The sequence below is a fragment of the Sphaeramia orbicularis genome, chromosome 18, assembly GCF_902148855.1.
Source record: "Sphaeramia orbicularis chromosome 18, fSphaOr1.1, whole genome shotgun sequence".
In the NCBI taxonomy this organism is placed as follows: domain Eukaryota; kingdom Metazoa; phylum Chordata; class Actinopteri; order Kurtiformes; family Apogonidae; genus Sphaeramia; species Sphaeramia orbicularis.
Window position 1 is genome coordinate 38,930,697 of NC_043974.1, and position 14,036 is coordinate 38,944,732.

The following is a 14,036-nucleotide window of genomic DNA, read 5'->3' on the forward strand; positions in this document are numbered from 1 at the left end:
TAAATTTAAGAGCATAAAAAAGTCAGATACTTAATTTCAGTGAAAAAAATATTCAGATGCTTAATTTAAGTGAAAAAAAATATTCAGATACTTAATTTCAGTGAAAAAAATAAAATATTAAGATACTTAATTTTGGTGCAAAAAAATATTCAGATACTTAATTTCAGTGAAAAAAATATTCAGATACGTATTTTCAGTGAAAAAAAAAATTCAGACACTTAATTTGAGAGAAAAAAAAATTTCAGATACTTAATTTCAGTGCAAAAAATATTCAGATGCTTAATTTCGTGCAAAAAATATTCAGATACTTAATTTCAGTGCAAAAAAATATTCAGATACTTCATTTTGGTGCAAAAAAAATTCAGATATTTAATTTTGATGAAAAAACAAAATTCAGATACTTAATTTCAGAGCATAAAAAATTCAGATACTTAATTTCAGTGAAAAAAATATTCAGATACTTAATTTGAGTGAAAAAAAAAAAATTCAGATACTTAATTTCATTGCAAAAAATATTCAGATACTTTATTTCAGTGAAAAAAATATTCAGATACTTAATTTCAGTGAAACAAAAACATTCAGATACTTAATTTCAGTGCAAAAAAATATTCAAATACTTAATTTCAGTGCAAAAAAAAAATTCAGATACTTAATTTCAGTGAAAAAAAAAAAAATTCAGACACTTAATTTGAGTGAAAAAAAAATTCAGATACTTAATTTCAGTGAAAAAGAAAAATTCAGGTACTTAATTTAAGTGCAACAAAATATTCAAATACTTAATTTCAGTGCAAAAAATATTCAGATGCTTAATTTCGTGCAAAAAACATTCAGATACATAATTTCAATGCAAAAAAATATTCAGATACTTAATTTTGGTGCAAAAAAATATTCAGATACTTAATTTCAGTGAAAAAAATATTCAGATACTTAATTTCAGTGAAAAAAAAAAATTCAGATACTTAATTTCAGTGAAAAAAAAATTCAGATACTTAATTTCAGTGAAAAAAAAAATTCAGATACTTAATTTCAGTGAAAAAAATATTCAGATACTTAATTTTGGTGCAAAAAAATATTCAGATACTTAATTTTGGTGCAAAAAAATATTCAGATACTTAATTTTGGTGCAAAAAAAATATTCAGATACTTAATTTCAGGGAAAAAAAAAATTCAGATACTTAATGTCAGTGCAAAAAAGTATTCAAATACTTAATTTCAGTGCAATAAACATTCAGATACTTAATTTCAGTGAAAAAAAAAAACATTCAGATACTTAATTTCAGTGCAAAAAAATATTCAGATACTTAATTTTGGTGCAAAAAAATATTCAGATGCTTAATTTCAGTGAAAAAAAATATTCAGACACTTAATTTACAGTGAAAAAAAAATTGAGATACTTAATTTCAGTGCAAAAAAATATTCAGATGCTTAATTTCAGTGAAAAACAATATTCAGATACTTAATTTCAGTGAAAAATAATATTCAGATACTTAATTTCAGTGAAAAATAATATTCAGATACTTAATTTCAGTGAAAAAAAAAATTCAGATACTTAATTTTGGTGCAAAAAAATATTCAGATACTTAATTTCAGTGAAAAATAATATTCAGATACTTAATTTCAGTGAAAAAAAAATATTCAGATACTTAATTTTGGTGCAAAAAAATATTCAGATACTTAATTTCAGTGAAAAAAATACTCAGATACTTAATTTCAGAGCATAAAAAATTCAGATACTTAATTTCAGTGAAAAAAATATTCAGATGCTTAATTTCAGTGAAAAACAATATTCAGATACTTAATTTCAGTGAAAAATAATATTCAGATACTTAATTTCAGTGAAAAATAATATTCAGATACTTAATTTCAGTGAAAAAAAAAATTCAGATACTTAATTTTGGTGCAAAAAAATATTCAGATACTTAATTTTGGTGCAAAAAAATATTCAGATACTTAATTTCAGTGAAAAAAATACTCAGATACTTAATTTCAGAGCATAAAAAATTCACATACTTAATTTCAGTGAAAAAAAAAATTCAGATACTTAATTTCAGTGAAAAAAAAAAATCAGATACTAAATTTAAGAGCATAAAAAAGTCAGATACTTAATTTCAGTGAAAAAAATATTCAGATGCTTAATTTAAGTGAAAAAAAATATTCAGATACTTAATTTCAGTGAAAAAAATACTCAGATACTTAATTTCAGAGCATAAAAAATTCAGATACTTAATTTCAGTGAAAAAAAATTTCAGATACTTAATTTCAGTGAAAAAAATATTCAGATACTTAATTTCAGCACAAAAAATATTCAGATACTTAATTTCGGTGGAAAAAAAAAATTTCAGAAACTTAATTTCGGTGAAAAAAAAAAATTCAGATACTTAATTTCAGTGCAAACAATATTCAGATACTTAATTTCAGTGAAAAAAAATATTCAGATACTTAATTTCAGTGCATAAAAAAATTCAGATACTTAATTTTGGTGCAAAAAAATATTCAGATACTTAATTTTGTTGCAAAAAAAAATTCAGATACTTAATTTCAGTGAAAAAAATATTCAGATGCTTAATTTCAGCACAAAAAATATTCAGATACTTAATTTAAGTGAAAAAAAAAATTCAGATACTTAATTTCTGTGAAAATTTTCAGATACTTAATTTCAGTGAAAATAAAATATTCAGATGCTTAATTTCAGTGCAAAAAACATTCAGATACGTAATTTCAGTGCAAAAAAAAAAAATTCAGATACTTAATTCCAGTGCAAAAAAAAAAAATTCAGATACTTAATTTCAGTGAAAAAAAAAAATTCAGATACTTAATTTCAGTGCAAAAAAATATTCAGATACTTAATTTTGGTGCAAAAAAAGTATTCAGATACTTAATTTCAGTGAAAAAAAAAAAATTCAGACACTTAATTTGAGTGAAAAAAAAAAATCCAGATACTTAATTTCAGTGAAAAAAATATTCAGATACTTAATTTCAGTGAAAAAAATATTCAGATACTTAATTTTGGTGGAAAAAAAATTCAGTGCTAGAAATTCAATAGCATTTCTAATTCAAAATCTGATGAAACAGATTTCCTTCCATACACTTTCTAATGATGGGCTTAAATAAATATTTGTTTGCTTGAAAAATTAAACACATGGTGTCCAGCTGAGTGGACATTTTTGTAACTCCATGAAAAATAGATTGCTAAAACAATTTGACTTTTATTGTTTTTTTGAGACCTAAAGAGGATTAAAATGACTGAAGAAAAAAATGTGGACTAATATTGTCGTAATTCATGCATGAAAGGGTTAAAGCTGAGAGTAAAGTTGAGTTTTATTGTATGAAAAGAGAGAAAACGGAGTTTTTCAGTGAACTAGATGATTAGCTGCAGCACACAGACCAGTGGGAGACGTGATGAATTGTTTCCAGTGTTTGTCGCTATGGAAACCGAGGAAAGTGGGCGGGGCCTGTGACCTCGTACCGTCTGCACGAGCTGTGGGTGATTGACATTTGAAGAGCAGAGCTGTGTCAGTCTGCAACAGAGATTTAAGGACATTGATCTGAAAAAGTGAGCTGAAAGTGTCGAGAATGGGGCAAAAACACGGATCACGTGTCAACAAAGTATCAGAAGGTGGATTAAAAAAATCTGTTTGAGCCCAACGTGGGGCTCGAACCAGCAACCTTGTGATTATGAGTCTGATTCTCTACCGACTGAGCTAGCCGGGCTGACGTCACATGGAACGGAACACTGCTATTTAAAGGAAAACCTCAATTGGTTCTGCGCAGCACCGGAAGTAATTTCATGAGGATTCCGTACGGCCATATATGGGCATGTGTGTCTCTGTGGCGTATTTTTAGTGCAAAAAACATTCAGATGCTTAATTTCAGTGAAAAAAATATTCAGATACTTAATTTCAGTGCAAAAAAATATTCAAATACTTAATTTCAGTGCAAAAAATATTCAGATGCTTAATTTCGTGCAAAAAACATTGAGATACTTAATTTCAGTGCAAATAATATTCAGATAGTTAATTTCAGTGAAAAAAAAAAATTCAGATACTTAATTTTGGTGCAAAAAAATATTCATATACTTAATTTTGGTGCAAAAAAATATTCAGATACTTAATTTCAGTGAAAAAAATATTCAGATACTTAATTTCAGAGCATAAAAAATTCAGATACTTAATTTCAGTGAAAACAAAATTCTGATACTTAATTTCAGTGAAAAAAATATTCAGTTACTTAATTTCAGCACAAAAAATATTCAGATACTTAATTTCAGTGAAAAAAATATTCAGATACTTAATTTGAGTGTAAAAAATATTCAGATACTTAATTTCAGTGAAAAAATATATTCAGATACTTAATTTCAGTGAAAAACAAAAATATTCAGATACTTAATTTTGGTGCAAAAAAATATTCAGATACTTAATTTCAGTGAAAAAAATATTCAGATACGTATTTTCAGTGAAAAAAAAAATTCAGACACTTAATTTGAGTGAAAAAAAAAATTTCAGATACTTAATTTCAGTGCAAAAAATATTCAGATGCTTAATTTCGTGCAAAAAATATTCAGATACTTAATTTCAGTGCAAAAAAAATATTCAGATACTTCATTTTGGTGCAAAAAAATATTCAGATATTTAATTTTGATGAAAAAACAAAATTCAGATACTTAATTTCAGAGCATAAAAAATTCAGATACTTAATTTCAGTGAAAAAAATAATCAGATACTTAATTTGAGTGAAAAAAAAAAATTCAGATACTTAATTTCATTGCAAAAAAATATTCAGATACTTTATTTCAGTGCAAAAAATATTCAGATACTTAATTTCAGTGAAAAAAAAACATTCAGATACTTAATTTCAGTGCAAAAAAATATTCAAATACTTTTGCGCAGCACCGGAAGTAATTTCATGAGGGTTCTGTACGGCCATATATGGGCATGTGTGTCTCTGTGGCGCAGTTCGGCTGTTAACTGAAAGGTTGCTGGTTCGAACTCACCCAGGGACGACTGCTTTGTTTATAGTAATGTTTTCTTAATCGCAAGACAAATTATTGTGTGTTAAACTTACACTGTGTAAGTAGAATGAAAGCAGCAGAAAAGCTGTTATCAACTGCACAAATAATATACACACTGCCAGTCAAAAGTGTTCAAAATTCAGATACTTCGTTTCAGAGCATAAAATATTCAGATGCTTAATTTCGGTGAAAAAAAAAAATTCAGATACATAATTTCAGAGCATAAAAAATTCAGATGCATAATTTCAGTGAAAATAAAATATTCAGATACTTAATTTCAGTGAAAAAAATATTCAGATACTTAATTTCAGTGAAAAAAAAAAAATCAGAAACTTAATTTGAGTGAAAAAAAAAAAAATTCAGATACTAAATTTCAGTGAAAAAAAAATTCAGATACTTAATTTCAGTGAAAAAAATATTCAGATACTTAATTTCAGTGAAAAAAAAAAAAAAAATTCAGATACTTAATTTCAGTGCAAAAAAATATTCAGATAGTTAATTTGGGTGCAAAAAAATATTCAGATACTTTAATTCAGTGAAAAAAATATTCAGATACTTAATTTCAGTGAAAAAAAAATTCAGACACTTAATTTCAGTGAAAAAAAAAAATTCAGATGCTTAATTTCAGTGAAAAAAAAATATTCAGATACTTAATTTTGGTGCAAAAAAATATTCAGATACTTAATTTTGGTGCAAAAAAATATTCAGATACTTAATTTCAGTGAAAAAAATATTCAGATACTTAATTTCAGTGAAAAAAATATTCAGATACTTAATTTCAGTGAAAAAAAAAAATTCAGATACTTAATTTCATTGCAAAAAAATATTCAGATACTTTATTTCAGTGAAAAAAATATTCAGATACTTAATTTCAGTGAAACAAAAACATTCAGATACTTAATTTCAGTGCAAAAAAATATTCAAATACTTAATTTCAGTGCAAAAAAAAAATTCAGATACTTAATTTCAGTGAAAAAAAAAAAAATTCAGACACTTAATTTGAGTGAAAAAAAAATTCAGATACTTAATTTCAGTGAAAAAGAAAAATTCAGGTACTTAATTTAAGTGCAACAAAATATTCAAATACTTAATTTCAGTGCAAAAAATATTCAGATGCTTAATTTCGTGCAAAAAACATTCAGATACATAATTTCAATGCAAAAAATATTCAGATACTTAATTTTGGTACAAAAAAATATTCAGATACTTAATTTCAGTGAAAAAAATATTCAGATACTTAATTTCAGTGAAAAAAAAAAATTCAGATACTTAATTTCAGTGAAAAAAAAATTCAGATACTTAATTTCAGTGAAAAAAAAAATTCAGATACTTAATTTCAGTGAAAAAAATATTCAGATACTTAATTTTGGTGCAAAAAAATATTCAGATACTTAATTTTGGTGCAAAAAAATATTCAGATACTTAATTTTGGTGCAAAAAAAATATTCAGATACTTAATTTCAGGGAAAAAAAAAATTCAGATACTTAATGTCAGTGCAAAAAAATATTCAAATACTTAATTTCAGTGCAATAAACATTCAGATACTTAATTTCAGTGAAAAAAAAAACATTCAGATACTTAATTTCAGTGCAAAAAAATATTCAGATACTTAATTTTGGTGCAAAAAAATATTCAGATGCTTAATTTCAGTGAAAAAAAATATTCAGATACTTAATTTACAGTGAAAAAAAAAATTGAGATACTTAATTTCAGTGCAAAAAAATATTCAGATGCTTAATTTCAGTGAAAAACAATATTCAGATACTTAATTTCAGTGAAAAATAATATTCAGATACTTAATTTCAGTGAAAAATAATATTCAGATACTTAATTTCAGTGAAAAAAAAAATTCAGATACTTAATTTTGGTGCAAAAAAATATTCAGATACTTAATTTCAGTGAAAAATAATATTCAGATACTTAATTTCAGTGAAAAAAAAATATTCAGATACTTAATTTTGGTGCAAAAAAATATTCAGATACTTAATTTCAGTGAAAAAAATACTCAGATACTTAATTTCAGAGCATAAAAAATTCAGATACTTAATTTCAGTGAAAAAAAATATTCAGATGCTTAATTTCAGTGAAAAACAATATTCAGATACTTAATTTCAGTGAAAAATAATATTCAGATACTTAATTTCAGTGAAAAATAATATTCAGATACTTAATTTCAGTGAAAAAAAAAATTCAGATACTTAATTTTGGTGCAAAAAAATATTCAGATACTTAATTTTGGTGCAAAAAAATATTCAGATACTTAATTTCAGTGAAAAAAATACTCAGATACTTAATTTCAGAGCATAAAAAATTCACATACTTAATTTCAGTGAAAAAAAAAATTCAGATACTTAATTTCAGTGAAAAAAAAAAATCAGATACTAAATTTAAGAGCATAAAAAAGTCAGATACTTAATTTCAGTGAAAAAAATATTCAGATGCTTAATTTAAGTGAAAAAAAATATTCAGATACTTAATTTCAGTGAAAAAAATAAAATATTAAGATACTTAATTTTGGTGCAAAAAAATATTCAGATACTTAATTTCAGTGAAAAAAATATTCAGATACGTATTTTCAGTGAAAAAAAAAATTCAGACACTTAATTTGAGAGAAAAAAAAATTTCAGATACTTAATTTCAGTGCAAAAAATATTCAGATGCTTAATTTCGTGCAAAAAATATTCAGATACTTAATTTCAGTGCAAAAAAATATTCAGATACTTCATTTTGGTGCAAAAAAAATTCAGATATTTAATTTTGATGAAAAAACAAAATTCAGATACTTAATTTCAGAGCATAAAAAATTCAGATACTTAATTTCAGTGAAAAAAATATTCAGATACTTAATTTGAGTGAAAAAAAAAAATTCAGATACTTAATTTCATTGCAAAAAAATATTCAGATACTTTATTTCAGTGAAAAAAATATTCAGATACTTAATTTCAGTGAAACAAAAACATTCAGATACTTAATTTCAGTGCAAAAAAATATTCAAATACTTAATTTCAGTGCAAAAAAAAAATTCAGATACTTAATTTCAGTGAAAAAAAAAAAAATTCAGACACTTAATTTGAGTGAAAAAAAATTCAGATACTTAATTTCAGTGAAAAAGAAAAATTCAGGTACTTAATTTAAGTGCAACAAAATATTCAAATACTTAATTTCAGTGCAAAAAATATTCAGATGCTTAATTTCGTGCAAAAAACATTCAGATACATAATTTCAATGCAAAAAAATATTCAGATACTTAATTTTGGTGCAAAAAAATATTCAGATACTTAATTTCAGTGAAAAAAATATTCAGATACTTAATTTCAGTGAAAAAAAAAAATTCAGATACTTAATTTCAGTGAAAAAAAAATTCAGATACTTAATTTCAGTGAAAAAAAAAATTCAGATACTTAATTTCAGTGAAAAAAATATTCAGATACTTAATTTTGGTGCAAAAAAATATTCAGATACTTAATTTTGGTGCAAAAAAATATTCAGATACTTAATTTTGGTGCAAAAAAAATATTCAGATACTTAATTTCAGGGAAAAAAAAATTCAGATACTTAATGTCAGTGCAAAAAAGTATTCAAATACTTAATTTCAGTGCAATAAACATTCAGATACTTAATTTCAGTGAAAAAAAAAACATTCAGATACTTAATTTCAGTGCAAAAAAATATTCAGATACTTAATTTTGGTGCAAAAAAATATTCAGATGCTTAATTTCAGTGAAAAAAAATATTCAGACACTTAATTTACAGTGAAAAAAAAAATTGAGATACTTAATTTCAGTGCAAAAAAATATTCAGATGCTTAATTTCAGTGAAAAACAATATTCAGATACTTAATTTCAGTGAAAAATAATATTCAGATACTTAATTTCAGTGAAAAATAATATTCAGATACTTAATTTCAGTGAAAAAAAAAATTCAGATACTTAATTTTGGTGCAAAAAAATATTCAGATACTTAATTTCAGTGAAAAAAAATATTCAGATACTTAATTTCAGTGAAAAAAAAATATTCAGATACTTAATTTTGGTGCAAAAAAATATTCAGATACTTAATTTCAGTGAAAAAAATACTCAGATACTTAATTTCAGAGCATAAAAAATTCAGATACTTAATTTCAGTGAAAAAAATATTCAGATGCTTAATTTCAGTGAAAAACAATATTCAGATACTTAATTTCAGTGAAAAATAATATTCAGATACTTAATTTCAGTGAAAAATAATATTCAGATACTTAATTTCAGTGAAAAAAAAAATTCAGATACTTAATTTTGGTGCAAAAAATATTCAGATACTTAATTTTGGTGCAAAAAAATATTCAGATACTTAATTTCAGTGAAAAAAATACTCAGATACTTAATTTCAGAGCATAAAAAATTCACATACTTAATTTCAGTGAAAAAAAAAAATTCAGATACTTAATTTCAGTGAAAAAAAAAAATCAGATACTAAATTTAAGAGCATAAAAAAGTCAGATACTTAATTTCAGTGAAAAAAATATTCAGATGCTTAATTTAAGTGAAAAAAAATATTCAGATACTTAATTTCAGTGAAAAAAATACTCAGATACTTAATTTCAGAGCATAAAAAATTCAGATACTTAATTTCAGTGAAAAAAAATTTCAGATACTTAATTTCAGTGAAAAAAATATTCAGATACTTAATTTCAGCACAAAAAATATTCAGATACTTAATTTCGGTGGAAAAAAAAAATTTCAGAAACTTAATTTCGGTGAAAAAAAAAAATTCAGATACTTAATTTCAGTGCAAACAATATTCAGATACTTAATTTCAGTGAAAAAAAATATTCAGATACTTAATTTCAGTGCATAAAAAAATTCAGATACTTAATTTTGGTGCAAAAAAATATTCAGATACTTAATTTTGTTGCAAAAAAAAATTCAGATACTTAATTTCAGTGAAAAAAATATTCAGATGCTTAATTTCAGCACAAAAAATATTCAGATACTTAATTTAAGTGAAAAAAAAAATTCAGATACTTAATTTCTGTGAAAATTTTCAGATACTTAATTTCAGTGAAAATAAAATATTCAGATGCTTAATTTCAGTGCAAAAAACATTCAGATACGTAATTTCAGTGCAAAAAAAAAAAATTCAGATACTTAATTCCAGTGCAAAAAAAAAAATTCAGATACTTAATTTCAGTGAAAAAAAAAAATTCAGATACTTTATTTCAGTGCAAAAAAATATTCAGATACTTAATTTTGGTGCAAAAAAAGTATTCAGATACTTAATTTCAGTGAAAAAAAAAAAATTCAGACACTTAATTTGAGTGAAAAAAAAAAATTCAGATACTTAATTTCAGTGAAAAAAATATTCAGATACTTAATTTCAGTGAAAAAAATATTCAGATACTTAATTTTGGTGGAAAAAAAATTCAGTGCTAGAAATTCAATAGCATTTCTAATTCAAAATCTGATGAAACAGATTTCCTTCCATACACTTTCTAATGATGGGCTTAAATAAATATTTGTTTGCTTGAAAAATTAAACACATGGTGTCCAGCTGAGTGGACATTTTTGTAACTCCATGAAAAATAGATTGCTAAAACAATTTGACTTTTATTGTTTTTTTGAGACCTAAAGAGGATTAAAATGACTGAAGAAAAAAATGTGGACTAATATTGTCGTAATTCATGCATGAAAGGGTTAAAGCTGAGAGTAACGTTGAGTTTTATTGTATGAAAAGAGAGAAAACGGAGTTTTTCAGTGAACTAGATGATTAGCTGCAGCACACAGACCAGTGGGAGACGTGATGAATTGTTTCCAGTGTTTGTCGCTATGGAAACCGAGGAAAGTGGGCGGGGCCTGTGACCTCGTACCGTCTGCACGAGCTGTGGGTGATTGACATTTGAAGAGCAGAGCTGTGTCAGTCTGCAACAGAGATTTAAGGACATTGATCTGAAAAAGTGAGCTGAAAGTGTCGAGAATGGGGCAAAAACACGGATCACGTGTCAACAAAGTATCAGAAGGTGGATTAAAAAAATCTGTTTGAGCCCAACGTGGGGCTCGAACCAGCAACCTTGTGATTATGAGTCTGATTCTCTACCGACTGAGCTAGCCGGGCTGACGTCACATGGAACGGAACACTGCTATTTAAAGGAAAACCTCAATTGGTTCTGCGCAGCACCGGAAGTAATTTCATGAGGATTCCGTACGGCCATATATGGGCATGTGTGTCTCTGTGGCGTATTTTTAGTGCAAAAAACATTCAGATGCTTAATTTCAGTGAAAAAAATATTCAGATACTTAATTTCAGTGCAAAAAAATATTCAAATACTTAATTTCAGTGCAAAAAATATTCAGATGCTTAATTTCGTGCAAAAAACATTGAGATACTTAATTTCAGTGCAAATAATATTCAGATAGTTAATTTCAGTGAAAAAAAAAAATTCAGATACTTAATTTTGGTGCAAAAAAATATTCATATACTTAATTTTGGTGCAAAAAAATATTCAGATACTTAATTTCAGTGAAAAAAATATTCAGATACTTAATTTCAGAGCATAAAAAATTCAGATACTTAATTTCAGTGAAAACAAAATTCTGATACTTAATTTCAGTGAAAAAAATATTCAGTTACTTAATTTCAGCACAAAAAATATTCAGATACTTAATTTCAGTGAAAAAAATATTCAGATACTTAATTTGAGTGTAAAAAATATTCAGATACTTAATTTCAGTGAAAAAATATATTCAGATACTTAATTTCAGTGAAAAACAAAAATATTCAGATACTTAATTTTGGTGCAAAAAAATATTCAGATACTTAATTTCAGTGAAAAAAATATTCAGATACGTATTTTCAGTGAAAAAAAAAAATTCAGACACTTAATTTGAGTGAAAAAAAAAATTTCAGATACTTAATTTCAGTGCAAAAAATATTCAGATGCTTAATTTCGTGCAAAAAATATTCAGATACTTAATTTCAGTGCAAAAAAATATTCAGATACTTCATTTTGGTGCAAAAAAATATTCAGATATTTAATTTTGATGAAAAAACAAAATTCAGATACTTAATTTCAGAGCATAAAAAATTCAGATACTTAATTTCAGTGAAAAAAATAATCAGATACTTAATTTGAGTGAAAAAAAAAATTCAGATACTTAATTTCATTGCAAAAAAATATTCAGATACTTTATTTCAGTGCAAAAAATATTCAGATACTTAATTTCAGTGAAAAAAAAACATTCAGATACTTAATTTCAGTGCAAAAAAATATTCAAATACTTTTGCGCAGCACCGGAAGTAATTTCATGAGGGTTCTGTACGGCCATATATGGGCATGTGTGTCTCTGTGGCGCAGTTCGGCTGTTAACTGAAAGGTTGCTGGTTCGAACTCACCCAGGGACGACTGCTTTGTTTATAGTAATGTTTTCTTAATCGCAAGACAAATTATTGTGTGTTAAACTTACACTGTGTAAGTAGAATGAAAGCAGCAGAAAAGCTGTTATCAACTGCACAAATAATATACACACTGCCAGTCAAAAGTGTTCAAAATTCAGATACTTCGTTTCAGAGCATAAAATATTCAGATGCTTAATTTCGGTGAAAAAAAAAAATTCAGATACATAATTTCAGAGCATAAAAAATTCAGATGCATAATTTCAGTGAAAATAAAATATTCAGATACTTAATTTCAGTGAAAAAAATATTCAGATACTTAATTTCAGTGAAAAAAAAAAAAATCAGAAACTTAATTTGAGTGAAAAAAAAAAAAAATTCAGATACTAAATTTCAGTGAAAAAAAAATTCAGATACTTAATTTCAGTGAAAAAAATATTCAGATACTTAATTTCAGTGAAAAAAAAAAAAAAAAATTCAGATACTTAATTTCAGTGCAAAAAAATATTCAGATAGTTAATTTGGGTGCAAAAAAATATTCAGATACTTTAATTCAGTGAAAAAAATATTCAGATACTTAATTTCAGTGAAAAAAAAATTCAGACACTTAATTTCAGTGAAAAAAAAAAATTCAGATGCTTAATTTCAGTGAAAAAAAAATATTCAGATACTTAATTTTGGTGCAAAAAAATATTCAGATACTTAATTTTGGTGCAAAAAAATATTCAGATACTTAATTTCAGTGAAAAAAATATTCAGATACTTAATTTCAGTGAAAAAAAAACATTCAGATACTTAATTTCAGTGCAACAAAATATTCAAATACTTAATTTCAGTGCAAAAAATATTCAGATGCTTAATTTCGTGCAAAAAACATTCAGATACATAATTTCAATGCAAAAAAATATTCAGATACTTAATTTTGGTGCAAAAAAATATTCAGATACTTAATTTCAGTGAAAAAAATATTCAGATACTTAATTTCAGTGAAAAAAAAAAATTCAGACACTTAATTTGAGTGAAAAGCAAAATTCAGATACTTAATTTCAGAGCATAAAAAATTCAGATACTTAATTTTAGTGAAAAAAATATTCAGATACTTAATTTCAGTGAAAAAAAAAATTCAGACACTTAATTTCAGTGAAAAAAAAAAATCAGATACTTAATTTCAGTGCAAAAAAATATTCAAATACTTAATTTCAGTGCAAAAAAAATTCAGATGCTTAATTTCGTGAAAAACATTCAGATACTTAAATTCAGTGAAAAAAAAATTCAGATACTTAATTTCAGTGAAAAAAAATATTCAGATACTTAATTTTGGTGCAAAAAAATATTCAGATACTTAATTTTGGTGCAAAAAAATATTCAGATACTTAATTTTGGTGCAAAAAAATATTCAGATACTTAATTTCAGTGAAAAAAATATTCAGATACTTAATTTCAGTGAAAAAAAAAATTCAGATACTTAATTTCAGTGCAAAAAAATATTCAAATACTTAATTTCAGTGCAAAAAAAAATTTCAGATACTTAATTTCAGTGAAAAAAAAAAAAATTCACACTTAATTTGAGTGAAAAAAAAATTCAGATACTTAATTTCAGTGAAAAAGAAAAATTCAGGTACTTAATTTCAGTGCAACAAAATATTCAAATACTTAATT